The sequence below is a fragment of the Ornithodoros turicata genome, chromosome 1 (genome assembly GCF_037126465.1).
Source record: "Ornithodoros turicata isolate Travis chromosome 1, ASM3712646v1, whole genome shotgun sequence".
Taxonomy (NCBI): Eukaryota; Metazoa; Arthropoda; class Arachnida; order Ixodida; family Argasidae; genus Ornithodoros; species Ornithodoros turicata.
In genome coordinates this window covers 153,823,104-153,840,224 of record NC_088201.1, presented here as the reverse complement: position 1 = coordinate 153,840,224, position 17,121 = coordinate 153,823,104, and positions in this window count along the sequence as shown.

Below are 17,121 nucleotides of genomic sequence, written 5' to 3'. Positions count from 1 at the left end.
GATTCACAAAATCCACCTGAGGTGATACTGAAAAACTATCAGCCTATTCATAATGTCATAGCATATGATGCACTACAAATGGAAAGGACATACTTTAATTTTAGACGTTTTCAGCTCATAATGAGACAAAACGCAAACTCTACACCAAATATAATTTTCTTGTTTAAATTTTCAAAGTCAAAACTGTACACTCTTTTGTTTCAATTTGTATAAATTAAAAAGCTGTCTATATAGTCACACATTGTATACAAGATAATTGTTTGGGCATTAATTGATAAAATTTATCAGATCTCATTCCAGAGCAGTGGAGACTAGTAAGTGTTTAATTAAAATTTGAATGGGTGCCGCAGTTTACGAACTGAGTTGTAGAAAGTGCAATTTCACAATACACAAGCTTTAGCTGGCTCACTTTGACACGCGAAGCTTTTAAGAACTCCCTCATGATGACAGAGAATTTAATCGAATGGATTGATATTTTCTATATACACTATAACATAACGTGAATTCTCTATGTAGTGGATATTAAAAGTTACAAATATGTTTCAAACGAAGTTTACCTAAAACTCGAAGAAATGGTCACCCGGGTCATCGAATGCGTTTAGGCAACGCACCGGGCAACGTTTCCCAGATACCGTTCAGAAACCGAACGCGATCCGGCGCAGAACGCGTTAACGCAGCACCCCCACGCGAGTGACGCGGGTGACCATTTCTTCGAATTTTAGGTAAACTTCGTTCGAAAAATAATCGTAACTTTTAATATCCACTACATAGAGAATTCACGTTATGTTATAATGTATATAGAATATCATTCCATTCGATCAAATTCTCTGTCATCATGAAAGAGTTCTTAAAACCTTCGCGTGTCAAAGTGAGCCAGCTAAAGCTTGCGTATTGTGAAGTTGCACTTTCTACAGCTCAGTTCGTAAATTGCGGTACCCATTCAAATTTTAATGAAACACTTACTAGTCTCCACTGCTCCAGAATGTGAACTGATAAATTTTATCAATTAATGCACAAACAAATATCTTGTATACAATGTGTGACTATATAGACAGCTTTTTAATATATAGCTTGAAAAAACTGTAAGAAAGAGTGTACAGTTTTGATTTTGAAAATTTAAAGAAGAAAATGATCTTTGGTGTAGAGTTTGCGTTCTGTCTGATTATGAGCTAAAAACTTCTAAAATTAAAGTATGTCATTTCCAATTGTTGTGCATCATATGCCATGACATTATGAATAGGCTGATAGCTTTCCAGTATGGCTAATGAAAACCTCAGGTACATTTTGATAATTCGATCTATGTTTGTGTGTGTTGCTTTGATTAAGTCTACAAAAGTATTATTTACTTATTACAATTAGATATCTTGAAGTGTGTTTATACATAGTGCTCATCTTCATTGTATAGTGGTTAAACATTTCTGATGACAGTTGTGTGATTCGATTCTCCCAAAATCTGACTGCAATTGTGTGCCACGTGTTACGATGATTAAAATTGTAGACTCCGCCTGCACGTCATGCTTGCAAAATCCATCACTTGCATCGCGTCATTTGTTAATAGATTCCTTTCAACATATATTGACAACTGTCCAACCACTTGAGAAAATATATACACTGTGCAATTTAATTCATAAAATATGCTTTCACAAAATATTAGTGACCCTCTCTGTAAACAAAGATTGATGTAACATGTCTCTAAATTTCAATTAGCAATGCTTCTTCTACAATAATTTTCTTCGGGTGTCGGTGTTGTATAGAGTGTGGTCGTGCAAAATCCCTTTGATTGCCAGCGCTGATTCCATGCGAAGATCCTTGTACATAGTGTGGAATAAACGTCTCAGCAATCTTCAATCTAATCATAAGCTGCTTTCATTGCGATGTGTAGAATACATTACATTGATGACAAAGAATACATTTATTATTCCAGTTTCCAGTTATACACTTGTTTATTTCGATAAATTACAGTTCTCCAACCTCTGAATTTTTCATTTGTTGTCTTGATTGATGAATTCCGAAGACATCAAATAGTTTATTCTGATTATTGGGCGCTTGATTCCAGCGTCGATTAACGCAGGCGGTATATTGTCGCCGTGTTTGTATTGCTTCAACAACTTGCACTTTGTTATGATGAACTGGCACAACCCCTTATTGATGTTTCCTTTCTTTGTATGAAGACTCTTGAATGCTGTACAAGATTGCTGGTCCAGGGCTCTACCAATTGAGCTAAGCTAACACTGCAGTACAAGAGAGTATTAGGTGAAAATCGTCCGGTGGTCGACCGCAATTGATATGTTTGTTGAATTTCAATAAGTGATGATACATCTGACCTTTCACGAAAATATTGAGCTTCTGTTCATTCGACATCATTGCAAGAACTGATAGAATAAAATAAATGTGTAAAGGCTCTAGTGGAACATGTCACGTGATAAGATTTGTTATGTATTTTTTATATCAACCGTTAGGTGTAATTTCAACAAATTCGTAATGAATCGCACGATATTGACTGCTTGTACATGATAATTTGATCAGATTGATTCCTTGACTAATGCAACACCCATTGCGATGGTTACAATTATATTTGGTCTAGTGTATTTCAATTCTTCGTTAGCAAACCTAAAAAGCTCCACCATCAATCCCAGTGGTCTTTCCAATGTTGACATGCAAATATTTTTATAACTATTGTAGATTCGGCCTACAAGTTCTTGTACCTTGAATTCCATAATTTGCACCATATCTCCTGACGTGTTCCTGTGATGTATCGCCATACTTGTTCAGAAAGTGTTTGACTAAGTTATATACTGCTTTGAGTTTGCTTCAGTTGATTGCTCAATTTCTATTACTAAAAATATTCTACTAGTTCGAAAAGTATTTTTAAGTAATGTGCGTTTATTTTCGCTGTAGCAAACTTTTACATTAATTTGCATTTCAGATGAGTTGTTTGTTTGTGGATTCTGCGATTGTGGATAGTAGAAATTACTATTGCAAAGTTATCATAAAATGATGCAATTAAATTTGATTCTCGTTTTCGAATGAGTATTGTTTCTATCATTGTATAAATTCGACTTTCTCTCTTTGCTTCAGATATTCACTCGATTGATATTTTGTGAGTTGATAACAATGTATGCATAATACTTGTGTCTGATTTGAAATACATTAAATGCAACGTTTCTCGTTTTGATTGAGTATTGTTTACGCCGATAATATTTTTCGTTTGCTTAGATAATGTTACACTAAAGCCAGTTTGCACTGACATAAAAGTCTACTGTTAGATTTTTTCTTTTTGCATACTATCGTTTGTTGATAGAATGGTTATTATGTTGTTGAGAATCGAATAATTCCAATGCTTATTTGCAACAGTTGATCAATAAAAAAATTTGCCTCTGTACACCGGTCCAAAGAATATTTCCCTTTGGAGGAAAGAATGTGAAAAAGAGAGAGGGTTTCCCCACCCGAGTGAAAAAGGATGTGCGGTTTCTTTGCTTTTGGGGTGTATAGAGGGAGAGAGTGACCCCACCGGGCTCAAGTAGCATAGATTGGCTGTACTGTGTAAAGCTTAGCTGTACTGCGTGTTTGGATACCTCTGTCAAGGTAATGTTTATAGTGCCTGAGTAGGATGAAAATTCTATATTGTTAGGTCGCAAAGAGTATTTTGTGATAGTTCAAAATATAGATTATTTCCATTTCAATTTATTAAATTTGTAATGTTTGATAGTTTGTTTCGCTATTATTTTCCTGTCTGATGTTTGCACGTAGGAAGACGCGTCGTTCAAAGCGTTTCTCTGCTATTCATCCGTGCATGTTTATCGTTTTGATAGATTGTTTTTCAATTATTTTCTTTTGTGTACTTATTGTTTACGTGTTCCTTTGGTGTATTTGTTTGGTTCTCTATTAGCTGTTGATTGTATTTCTCATTATTTCATTGCATGTATCTTTTGTTTACGTGTGGATGGTGTGCCATTCAAAGTGTTTCTCTGCTATTCAGTGCTAGCTCCGTGCATGTTTATCGTTTTGATAGATTTTTTTTCAGTTATTTTCCTTTCTGTACCTCTTGTTTAGATTGTGCATTGTTTTGGCTCTCTATTAGCTGTTGATCTTGTTTTTCATTATTTCCTTGCATGTATCTATTGTTTACGTGCGGATGATGCACCGTTCAACGTGTTTGTCTGTTATTAGGTGTTAAGTGTGTGCATGTTTCTCGTTTTGATATATTCTTTTTCAATTATTTTCCTGTGCGTAACTCTTGTTTGGATTATGCATTTGTTTGGCTCTCTACTAGCTGTTGATCATGTTTCGCGTTATTTCTTTTCGTGTGTGCTATTCGCGTCATAAGAGATTGATGCACTTTTTTTCCGATGCAGTGTGATTCTTTGCCTACGGTGAACGTTTTCCAAAAGTTGCCGTTGCAAAAAGGTAAATAATGTCTCCAAACCGACCGAAAATTCACTGCGCTCTTTCACGCTCCTACTCCGCCCTGCGATGCCCTGGCGACAATAGGTGCACGTCATTTTGACATCGCTCACCATTAGCCATTCAATGCGAGGGACCCTCATACGTTGATTTGGTCGTAATATCGGGAAGTGAGATCAATTATAAACATCTGTCCTTGCCAATCTCAAGGCATCCAGCTCAAACGGTACCAAGAGCCCGCAAAGTTTCATTTCATGTGAGCGGTATGTTTTCCGTGCTGTATTTCTCCGTGACGTCACCGCGATGCTTCCACAACCGGTTCCTTCGCGAGCTGTAGCTTCCCTGACTGGGGCCCGTCATTGCTGGGAGAGCAAGATCTCCCCCACCACCAGCTCCCGGAATGCGGTGTTGCTATACGTTGGAACGTAGTCCGATTCCAAGGATGAAGGAGAGACGCTTTGTTTCGCGGTAAAGACGATCGCTCGAAGAAAATGAATTCCATAGTTGGATATTATGGGCCACCTTCTTTCATGGAGCATAATAAATGAGCAATGTTCGTCGAATCGTTTGGCGCCCTTTTAAATATTCCACGCCGGAGAACCAGAGCTCCCCTTTCTAGTCACGTGTGCTTTCCTGGGTTGATGAAAAACAAGTCGGCGTCCTTTGCTGGAGCGCGTATTTGAGTTTTCCTGTGCCGTCTAAGCAAGGCTACTGAATGGCGTATTGCTACTCTTCGCGCAACTGGTCCGCAGATATATATATATATATATATATATATATATATATATATATAATATATATAATATCACGTAGGATAATTGAAGGGATAGTGTATACCTATTCGGGTGAATTTCGACTTCTACTTTTTACACCGGTGTTCCTCCTCATTCTGCGGTAACAGAGCTAACAGCGAAAATGTCTCGGACGACAGTTATGCATGCAAGATGGGGTTAAGGGACCCTCAGAGCCAAAGTTCAGGAAGGAGGTTGTCGAGCCTGCAGAACGAAAACTTAGAGTCTTGCCCTCATCTCCCAGCGTTTCTGCTCAATAGTTACCATGGAGGAACAAATTGAAAAAGGAACTAACCGCATGGGCAACACGTGTTGCCGATGATGAGGTAGATTTCGTCATGGGTTCCATCCACCAGCTAGCCTGCAGCATTCACGAACAGTAAGCCTGTTGCTCAAGTACTCCTTGCTCTGCACTACGCACAACGAAGACTATGCACTGATTCCGAGAGAAGTAGGAACACCATACTTGCATATGTGTGAATAAGGTTGATGAACACACTATTCGAGTTCCAACTTCTGTGTTTGTCCCGCGGTGCTGTAGAAGATCTAGAGCACATTCTTCTCCATCGCCCACATTATCAACCTTCCCGAACCGTGCTCTCCGGATCCGTTAACGATCTGGACTCTCGCCCCCCCCCCCTCTCACACAAAAGTGCTTGGTCTCTGGCCACATCCAGCGCAGCAACGTTCTGCCCTCAAAGCTTTCTTCACGTTTCTGGATATTGCAGGACTTCGGTCCTTATTGTGAAGTGGCTAGCCTTAATTAAACGTTAACTTTGTCGGTTGCGAACGCATTTTCTGCGTTAAGTTTACGATGTTGTGTCGACTGGCGCTTTTTCGGCATTCTTAACAAGAATGGCCTGGTGCGGGATGCTCACGGTCAACACAGAGGTACGACGATGACGACTGTTCACCAATGCGTAATGTAAGACAAGCAATGCTGTGAGAGGCAGGTTTACTGTTCCTACCTTAGAAAAGTTCCAAAACGTTATTGAACAAGACTCACGTTGAAACAACATTCAGCAATATGTAACACAAACGCGTACAGATGGGTCAAAATGCGACACGTCAACGCTGTTTTGAGCACATTTGCCACGCGAAATTGGGATGTAAAAATATCGCAGGAAAAAAATAACTTTGTGCAATCCACGTTCCTTGTGGTCTAATTTTTGTACAGAGAATCACCGTCCCACTAACGTTCCCCTGTTTGCTGTTGTCCGGCAGCAAGGAACTTGCGTTATATTTACGCATTGCGGTCCGCGCATTCAAATTTCACCTGTAACCTACACGTAAATCTGATGTCGGAACTTTGCATTTCACATTCTACAACCATACTCAACGTTGAATTTGCATTCCATACACCAAATGTGTTGACTGGGTTGAAGTTTTTTCAAAGAAACCCGCTTTGTCGTGTCTTACCTGAAAGGATCTCGTTTTCTACATTTTAATTTGTTATTTTTGACAATGTCGGGTCATATACTGTGATATGAAAGAAACTTGAGTAATTTGACGATTCTTAAATTGCGCTGAAACGGCACTAGAAATCTGTGCTTGTCGAGATAAATTTCAATGCCAACTAGTTGACTACCAGTTTCATCTCCGCTCGTCTATCCCAACAATCTTTCGTCTCAAAACCTCGAGTGAGTTCGTCTGAAAAAGCCGTCATCGTTTTAAAAAGCAGCAACAAATCCAGAAGAGTCTCTGCTTGTGTCGCATTCCTACAAATGTTCTAACTCACACGACCTACTTTTCGAATTCAATATGAGGGAGATTAGGCGTACGCATTCCCCCACTACCGAAGGGGTTTGGGGTAGTGGCAGGAGTCAACCCAACCACAGTGCTATGGTTAGGCCTCGTCCAGGGAGAGCATTTCAGAACAAAAACTATTTCCAGTATATCTTCGGGGGACAACGTATCCCATATTCACTGTGTCAAGATCTGTTTACCGTAGCACATAAGTACAATCAAAACTCTTAAAAAGGACTACTTGTTAACATGACAGTGCTATTCCGATCCACAACATTACCAGCCGATCAAAAGGAACAGAGCTCATCTTCACTTAACATGATAAGGTGTTGCAAAAAGGCCGCTACTCTTTCTGAAAGACTGGTTAATGAATACAATGTTGGTACTCAACGTTTCTTCCTGCTTTTTTTTTTTTTTTTTTCGAATATCAACGTATCTCCAGGCCTTCCACAGAAAGTGCTGTCAGAACCCAATTACCACCATCCGGAGCCCGTCCTTTCCTTTCTTTCTTTTTTCTTAATAAGCATATCCCCCCGTCATCAGGATATCGCAGGCATTCCCATTTCGCTGGACAATCAATCTTCAATTATAATTTGACCTTGCTTCAAAACAGTCTTGCAATTCTACACTCCTCAAAAACTTGAAAAAGCTTGAGGCTGACCTTCGTGGGAAGGATGTCCATGCCCCTTGAGCATAGTAAATCCTGAACGTCCACTGGCAACCCCCACTGCGTTCATATATGTAAACAAGGCAGTCGCAAGGGCGGGGGGGGGGAGACATCTGCTGCTCAACGGAAGCACAGACGTCGCCCCCTGTTCTTGCACTTTCACCTCTGCAATCAAACAATAGCAGGAATTTTACACGAATTATGTACAGGTACACCCGTCGTGTTGTCCATCTAAAAATTTTCGATGGGAAGTAGTTTGCGTCATGGTATTCATACGTAACGCAGAAGAAGCTGCTAGGGTTTCTTGAGTCTTTTCCCAAAATTCCAAATTCGCCAGGGAGCTTCTCAACGTAGAAAAAAAGCAAACTACTTCCAATGGGGAATTTTGAGATAGACGACACCACGGGTGTACATGTACATAATTCTGTAAAATTCTGGGCATTCTGTTCCATCTGGGCAATCGAAAGCGCAAAGAACAAATCTTTATTCTGAGATGATGAATGGGGATTGTCATGGCCAGGGGCGATACTCTACCCCATTCCTGGTGGTCATGTGGGAAATGAAATAATGAGACCCTTCACAATAAGGATCGAAGTCTTATGGTGTCCAAAAAGACCTCTGAGGGCAGAGCGTTGATGGGCTGGTTTTGACAAATGACCAAGCAATTTTGAGAGAGGGGTTGGGCGAGGGTCCAGCTGATTAAGAGACCCGGAGAGCGCGGTTCGGTAAGGTTGTGGTAGTGTGGTCAATGAAGAAGAATATGCAATAGACCTTGTTGAGCACCGCAGTAACAGCATATGGGAGAGTTCAGTTGTCTCCACGCCACTGAGCTGTAAAAGGTACATCAAGTCGCATTCGATGAATTAATGCAGCATGCGTGAGGTGTTTTGTGGCACGCGAAAACCGACCGTGAGGTCAACTTTCCTCAGCATCGAGGGTGGGGGGAATGTAAGTTGTCCATTGACGGGAAGTCAGGGGTGTCACGAGGCGTCGAAGAATGGAACGACGGTCTCCTCTCAGCAGCGCAAACTCGTCCGCCTCCGAGACGAGAGAGCTGCTTCGGTTGTGCTATCGGCCTGTTCATTCCCCACAATACCATGATTGGCTGCAACCCACTGGAGTACCAGCCTGTGCCCTGCTCTGTACATAATGTGGTAAGGCATGTTGAGAGAAGGAAGTCACTGAAAAGGTTAGTCAGCTGTAGAACTTGAGCCCACATCTTCTGGATTACCGGTCAAGAGCTCTTACCAATTGAGGTAGGCTAACACGCCTCTCCAGAAGATGTGGGTTCGAGCCCTACAGGTGGCTAACTTTTTCAGTGACTTCCTTCTTTCATCATTAATTTCTTAGGCACTTCAGGCTTTGTATGTATTTGTCCTTTCTATGTGTTCCAGCCTCAGAACATCACTTCCCATCGTGGTAAGGCATAAACGCATCTGTCCCTAGGGGTGCGGATGAGCCTCGTATGCCTTGAATTTTTAATAGCTTGAAGTGCAGATTTTGAGTCAGTGAAGACTGCCCATTCCCGCGGGGTAAAATCAACGATGTGGTGCAGAAGGAAAAGGATGGCATAGACTTCCGCAGCTGTTCGTGAGGTTGGGCGCAAAAGGTGTCGTACTTGCACTACGCCTTCGGATGGTATGAATAATGCCGAGGCGGACTTGCCGTCACTTGCCTTGGGGTCTTCAGTGGAGGGAGCGGTCAGAACATCCGGAACTTGAAGGATGACGTCTTCGCGCAGCACAGATAAAACGTGGTGGAACTTTGTGACTGACGAAGTGACGCGGCCCAAAGCGAACTGTGATTCGGCCTGTTGAAACCATACATATATATATCACGGCGCGTGCGTATGAACGGCGGCTAGGGTATTGCGAAGTGTGCGACTGACGCCGCGGCTGCAGCCTGCGCACTAGAAGGTGGAGGTTGCGTACCGTCTGCTTCCGGCATGTCGTTGAGTCGGGCGTAACGTTCGGGTCGCCGTTATTGCGTTACTCGATGCAAAAAGCGACTCAACACTTCAGCTGTGTTGTCAGAGAAAAGCCCCGACGATTCCCCGTCGTCTTCCTTCACTCCCTCAGACGCACGTGAACGTCGTTTATGCCCGGGATTAAATGATGCCGTCCCGACATATGGTATATACATGATGCAGTGTGCGAGATATTTACAATATTTACATTTTCTAATCGCAGAAGACCAAGGGTTTCAGGTAGGTCTTGAGTCTTTCCACGTGTACAACATCACTCCTGGTACAGTCCTCGTCTTCAATCCCGTATATCACTGGTGACAACCGGGAGACGACTCTAAATGGTCCGCTGAACCTCTTCGAAGGCTTGATGCCGATCGGTGGCGACTTCAGAAGCACGAGCTGTCCCTTCTCGAAGCAGATGTCTCTGCGTCCCTTGTCGAAGTAGAACTTATGCTTCTCCTGGGCCACTTCGATATTCTCAGCTGCCAACTGTTGTGCACGGCTCAGTCGTTCATGAACCAGAGTGGTGTACGTGAACGAGCCAAGAAGTTCAGACAGTATGACAGAGCCTCTCACTGTTACCTGAGTGTGGTGCTATGCCCAGTACGGTTTTCCGAGAGAACTCTTGGGACGTTAGCGTCCTCCCTCTTGTTGGTTTACTTCATCATGTCCCTCACACCCGCAAGAGCTGAGTACATATTTCTTTCAACCACTGAACAAACTTTGTTCAGGTGAACAAACAATGGTAACACGCTCCGTATTCTTTGTGACAAAATCGGCTTGAAGAGTTTCGACATTTAACAATGTTCAGTGTTGTACCCGTTTCCGAAACATGATATCGCGATACCGATAGTCGCTACTTGTATTAAATAAAAGTATTAAAAGTAAATAGTATTAAAATACTGATACCGATACTTCTTTCTTAAAGTAACGGTGTACCGCTACCGTTACTAAAAAAGTAACGCCATATAGTCTACCCGATACTTTTGTTAGAAATGCGAAGATGATGTAACATGGAAAACCGCTTACGTGACAACAACAATAGATGATGACGATGCGATGGGATGTTACGTGAACACCTCATTTGTGCAATAGCAACTTGGGAGAAGACAGTTTTGCAGTAAAAAGACAAAATATTTATTATGTAGCTCGGACACTTTGCTTGACTTTTATCAAGCTGGTTGTCAAAAGTTTTCTTCTGCCATCCTAGCAGGCCGTGGTCTGTACGGCAGCTGACAGAAGCCAATATGAAAATTACGTCAGTGTCAGGCCCACGTACACCGTGGGGCCCAATTACCAAGCAAACCAATCTCACGTTAACAATACCACAGTGTATGCGAGCCTGACTGAAGCGACACGGCAGCTTAGCAGTGGAACCCAGAGCGCAGTGTCAAGGACTTGACCTCTGTTCGTTGACCTCAACTCTTTTTTTGGGCCTTGCGTGGTTATTTTGTCTAGGTTTGAAGAAAAAACAAGAACATGCGTTTATAATACTTCCCGTTACGGAGCACACAGCCGTGTCCACAGGCTTCTTGTCGAGCGCTAGGCGGGCCAATGACAATGAATACGAGTAAGGAATATGGTTGGTGAAGAAAGGGTGGAGCACTAAAAAGTACTGGTATCGGTACCGAGATCACGTCACCATAAATATGTAACGGAAATACTTTTCAGGTGCCGATATTCAACAAGTAACGCAATCCGCACTTCGACACCGAAAAAAGTATCAACTACCGTAACGCCGGTACTTGTATCGTCCTTACGTACAACACTGACAATGTTATAGGACACCAAGAAGAAGCATCTTTTGAATCCTCACTTGGTTTAGGCAACAGAACCTTGACCTTGACGTTGAACCATAAACAGATAAGACCTTGAGTGTACGAATGGGATATTTCACTCATCAAGATAACATTCCTGAACAAACGTAGAAGAAAACCACGAAGGCTTTGCCAAAATACAGCATAAAACCCGCAAGGTAAGCCATTTCCTGGCGCTGACGAACTTTTAATACGTTTTAGCTCATCTAACTCATCCTCCGCCTTATCTAGCTCATCCTCGCTTATCGAGGCAGTGCGCTTATGCAAAGCTTTGAAGCTTCGCCTTCATGCTGTGCCAGAGAAAGAGGATGTTCAGAGACAGGATCTTCCCCCAGACATGCTGGGGTCCTGACCGACAAAACCCAAATCAAAACGAAAACTGCGCAGACAAACCTTATGTGTAACATCACGGTACCATTACCGTTGTTACCAAGCAGCACAATGTACTGAAAGTCGGGTGCAATGGGGGTGGACAGTATGTGACTTATCAATGTTCTTTAGTTTCACGGATCTGTTCAAGGACTTCCACGTACCCGTCCATCCTCATTGCACTCGGCTTTCAGTACACTGTTCTTCTTGGGAAGATTTCCGAAAAGTGATCTTGAAAGTGTCCGAGCACCACGTCTGGGCAACTGGAAACAGAACTATCTGACAGGTAACATGAATTAACGGAAGTGCCATCTTTTCTGATTTTCATATTGTGAAGGTAGCGATAAAGCTCAGGACCTGACGCGGCTTTAGATTGCAGGTACTCGAGCCAACTCATGGAAGAAGAGGAACGTAGCAAACACGAGCGCTGTGCGTATACAAGCTCTCTAAGTTCTCTCTAGATAAGGACGTCAACGGATTGCCGTTCTTTACCATCCTTTATCGGATCTTTTGTTGCAAGCGGTTGGCTGCCACTGCTTACTGGCCTCTCTCCATCTGTCCCCGTCTGTACGTAACTCATAGCCACAGTTGCTTCGTGTACCTAACCCAGAATCAAAACGAAAGCCAATGGACCCACGCGTCAGAGGGCCACGTGTTTTCTAACAGTGTAGCTGATCTAGTAGGCGCTTATCTGATGGCTAGATAGACCTTTTCTCGCCCAGATAAGCATGAGGACATATCGTTTCTGTGCTCGATAAGTGCGTAATCCTGGCTTATTTGCCAATCGAACTTTGGCGATTTATATATCAAAGTACGTGTTCGTAAAGCGAGATTTCGTGTCAGGATACCTCTCGCTCAGGAAAAGGAGGGTGGATACAAATAATGATTGCTTCGGAAACATTTAATTAGAAAGTTATTTGACGAAATTCAGGTAATTCAGATGTCTAGTAGTTAAATAAGGTTCTTCCACCCGTGTCCGCCTGGATGCATAGCAAAACATGAAAAAACGGCATCTGTTTACCTTTCATATCTTTCTTTTTTTCTTTTTTTGATAAAAATCTGTGCTGCACAAGAATAAAGACCCTGTATATGTGGTCATCACTTCCACTCATTCGAATCGTTCGTTTCTCAGCACTCATCGACTTTCACTTTTGTGAATACCCTACTAAAATGTGACGGACCAAAAATGCGTTCGAAGTGTTTTCCCAAGAGCATTAATCTCTTTTTCCAGGTTCACACATTTATCACCATTAACTTGCAACCCAGGAACAGTTGAACTAATATGTTTTCTGATTTTACTGAGTTTGTCCCAAACCATTTCGGCTGCGGTACTTCAAAGTAAGAAGGACACAAAGGTACACCAAGAGGACAGCTTAGCTTACCTGCGCGTCCGCCTTTGCCTTCGCTGGCGCATTTTTAAATATGATTATATTTTCCGTCGTTGGTAAAACCTCAGTTTCATGCAAAAGTGTTTCGTCACTGCTTAAGAAAGCCTCCTCCGAAAGGATCTTCACAGTAATCAAAATCTGGCGCATCACACTATACATCTTTAGCAAACAGTTGATAACGTGCCTTGCGTCGAACCGTATCAACCGAAACCAATCAGTGGATAAGATGCTGAGTCAAACACGACTGCGATTGGTGGTGATGGGCATGATAACCTTGCCAACAGACGGCCTACTTTTTCTGGTGCGTTTCTGACGTTTACCACCTTTTATCAGTACAAGTACCTGCCATTCAGCTTTTGCAGTGCCAAAATCATCACTCGGTGACACAGAACAGTGTTCGCCACGTACCCGTTCCCTGCCGGCTGGAAACTCGAGAAAGACCTCGTTTTCAACAGTGAAATGTCTTCTATTTGCTATCTTCATGGACACTTTGAAGCCCTTGCGTGGCGTCCCTTGCAATTTGTGAATCTGCCATCCACGATATCGTGCGACTTGTGCGCCGTCCTTCCTAAAAATATCTTCAGGCTGGAATGTTTCCATTCCCTCTGTGAGGACTGTTATCACACCCTTCTTCGAACCAACCGACATTGTCCGATCGACCAGAAAGGGTTTCTAGAGAGGGAAGTGTGTACTTTTCCAACTAGAACGACGCACCTGCAGAAACTGGATGTTCGCTGCTGCAACTTCAACCGTGGATGTAATTTCGTCGGATCGTTGGAACGAATGAAATCTCACTTCTTGAAGGACTGCGAGTTCCATCCACTAGTGTGTAAAAAGTGTTGTGCAACCGTGCTCCGCAAAGACATCATTACCCATTACATGGAAGAACGGTGCGGGGCTGAAAATACTTTGTGTCCAAGCGAAGATGTTTCTATCGACAGGAGCCTCATCGGGATTGCAAGACAGATAAACGCCTCACTATCAGACATAGCAGATAAGCTACGCGCCATTGAAAACCAGGTAAATAGCCATTCTGTAGGAATCGGCACAACGAAAGAGTACGTTGTGAATTACGCTGCGGTACTGCGTACTCTGCAAGAGGTACAAAGTGCCTCTTCATTGACAATGTCCAACGTTATCCGCACAGTTACAAATGCGTTGTCTTCGATCGAAGATCAACGTGGAGACCAAGTTGCACGTGCCGACGACTCGAAGAATCGTGTCATTGCCACCGAGGGGACGCTAGCTACACTTGTGGGATTGCAAAAGGATGTAGCTCAGAATGCAGTTAGCTCCAATGAAGGCTGGAAACAATGCTCCGAGAAACTTGAGGTGATGTCGAAACGCATACAAGATCTTTCGTCGTCAACCGAGGACAAATTGAGACATATAAGCGATGCCCTCCAGGCCCCATGGGCTTCGACTGGATATGGGACCAACGTTGCTTTTTTTCACATAGAAGGGGTCGACGAGCTCAAGAAGAGAGCAAATGAGAAAGGGGTTGCACACACCTACTCTGATGTTTTTGCCTTGTGTGGCTATTCCGCGAAGCTAAAGGTAGAGTTCAAAGAAGATTGCGTAGGTGTCTTCCTGTGTATTTGTCCTGGTGCCAAAGACTCTCTCTTGAAATGGCCTTTCTTGTTGCATTATAAGCTCATCTTGGTTCATCCAACAGATGACAAAAAGAATATTGAGAATACTGTTTATGTGCCACATACTTTAGATGAGTTCCCTGATTGTTTTAACAGGCCAATCGAAAGTCCAACTGTGGGCTACGGCTTTAGAAAGTTGTGCAAGGTGGAAGATGCACTGAATGGTGGCTTCGTTCACAAGAACTCAATCATTGTTGGAGTTGCCCTTGTCCAAAGTCGTGAGTAGTATGAGATTCAAGCTATGCCCCGAAAGCACCGGACTCCATGCTTATGCTCCTTGCTCCGTGCTCCTTATTAACAGCCGTAACCTATACGATCGATACACAAACTTCACAACCTGGTGTATGTATGTGTATTAAACGCAGAATGTCCACGATAACTCTGGTCAGGTTTCTTTTGAATAGGAAAATGCCTTTAATTGGCGATGTAACCTCGATGAAGCGGGCGTCCTTATGACTGCTTCTAGTGGCCTCCTGAAGTATTGTCATATTTAGGTTTTCAATAATGAATTCTTTGTCTACGAAAGATAGGAGTTCGTCGCAGTGACATCATCTCTTCCCGTTGCAGTGCCGATGCCGTTTTTGCAAAAGGATGAACCTCATACAGCGCGAGGGAATAGCCCCGAAGACGTGACAGATTTGGGGGCCATGTTTGCCGCTCCCAAAAAGAACGCGTTTTTTCTTTCCGTTTCCTTTCCTTTTTCTTTTTTTGCATGCAACTCTACCAACGCGGAGTTACTCTTACCCGGGAAAAAAAATAGCCACAGTAGCGGAAATTTGGTCATAAGATAACTAAGCGGTGAAAAGTAGCCAGAGTTAACCCTGGTAACAACTCTTCTCGATTCGACTTCAATGCAGGGTAAGCTGGGGTTATGACGTCACACACATGGGCGTGCGGCTTTGTCGTCTGCTACACACGGCAGTTGTTCGAGCTTCTGTTTGGTCTTCACCGAGTCTTGAAAGCGTTACGTTTACAGTTAGGCCGGATTCACACGAACGTTTTTCGCGTCCGTATTTTTAACGGAGGCAAAGCGGACCCATTGGAACCTATGGGGATCGAATGCCCTTAGGTTTTGTTTTTGAAGCACACGGACGACGAACGGTCGTGTGAAGAAGTCGTGTGAATCCGGCCTTTGTTAGCGGAAATTTTCAAGTGTTATCTCTGTGGCCTGCTTGAAGATTACTACTTTCATAGAAGATAGGATCGTAAAGGTGGAGCACGTTCATAATGTACACCCGTGTCTGCATTCAATAGGGCGTGTTTTTCTATTCAACTGGAATAAATCAAAGCGTGATATTAAACGGTAGGAGCAACTTATTTATTTACACATGGTAACGAGACTTTCGTGCACGAGACTGCGCTTCTTCAGGTTACAAAAATATGAACATGGTACTGTTCATTTTTTCAATTTTTGTAACCTGAAGAAGTGCAGTCTCGTGCACCAGAGTCTCGTTGCCATGTGTAAATAAATAACCCAAACAGCACAACTTGAACAGACTCGTGAAGCTAAAGAACATTTATAAGGCACATACCGTCCATCCCTATTGCGCTCGACCTTCAGTATATTGTGCTGCTTGGGAAGTTGCTCCTACTGTTTAATATCACTCTTTGATTTACTCACCACCGGCAACTTGACATCCTCTATTTTTCTGTCTTCGTATCATCTGGAATAGTAAGAAAAATTCGAAATTCCTGATATCGCAGTTGTCTCGCGCCGTAAAGCCACGAATTATTATTAAATTCCTGATCTCAAAATTCACGGCCTTGAGAGAAAGAAAATGTGTGCATTTACTGTATCCTAGAATGAATCTTGAGTTGGAAGTCACCGCTTGTCAGTGTGTGGTCCTTGTCTAGCTTGGGAGTTGTTCAGTCACGATTCAGAGCACGAAACATGACATCATGAAAACTGGTCTGAACGCACTGCACTTGCACTGGCTGTCTATGAGGGGGGGGGGGGGGGGGGGGGGGGGGGTTCTGGGAGTCATCGTGTCCGTTTCGTGATCATACACTGCTGTGACCCTGTCGAAGTCCCCCTGAAAAAGCGATTTGTGATGTTGACACTATTACGGTACGCTGGTGTCCTAACTATCCGCAGAACGCTTTGATCACCCGAACACAAGAGGTCATGACCACCAGTCTTATAGCCAATGGAACGATGCAAAGGCAGCTCGCATTGTCAGCGTTGTCAACGAAAAAAAAAGGAAGAAAAAGTGCGGAAGTGCGCGTGTGTTTATAACCCGTGGCCAATCGCCTTTGGGCTAAGTGCCACTTCCTCTTGGCACTCACTCACTCACTCACTAACCCAGCGAGAGGGAGCTTTC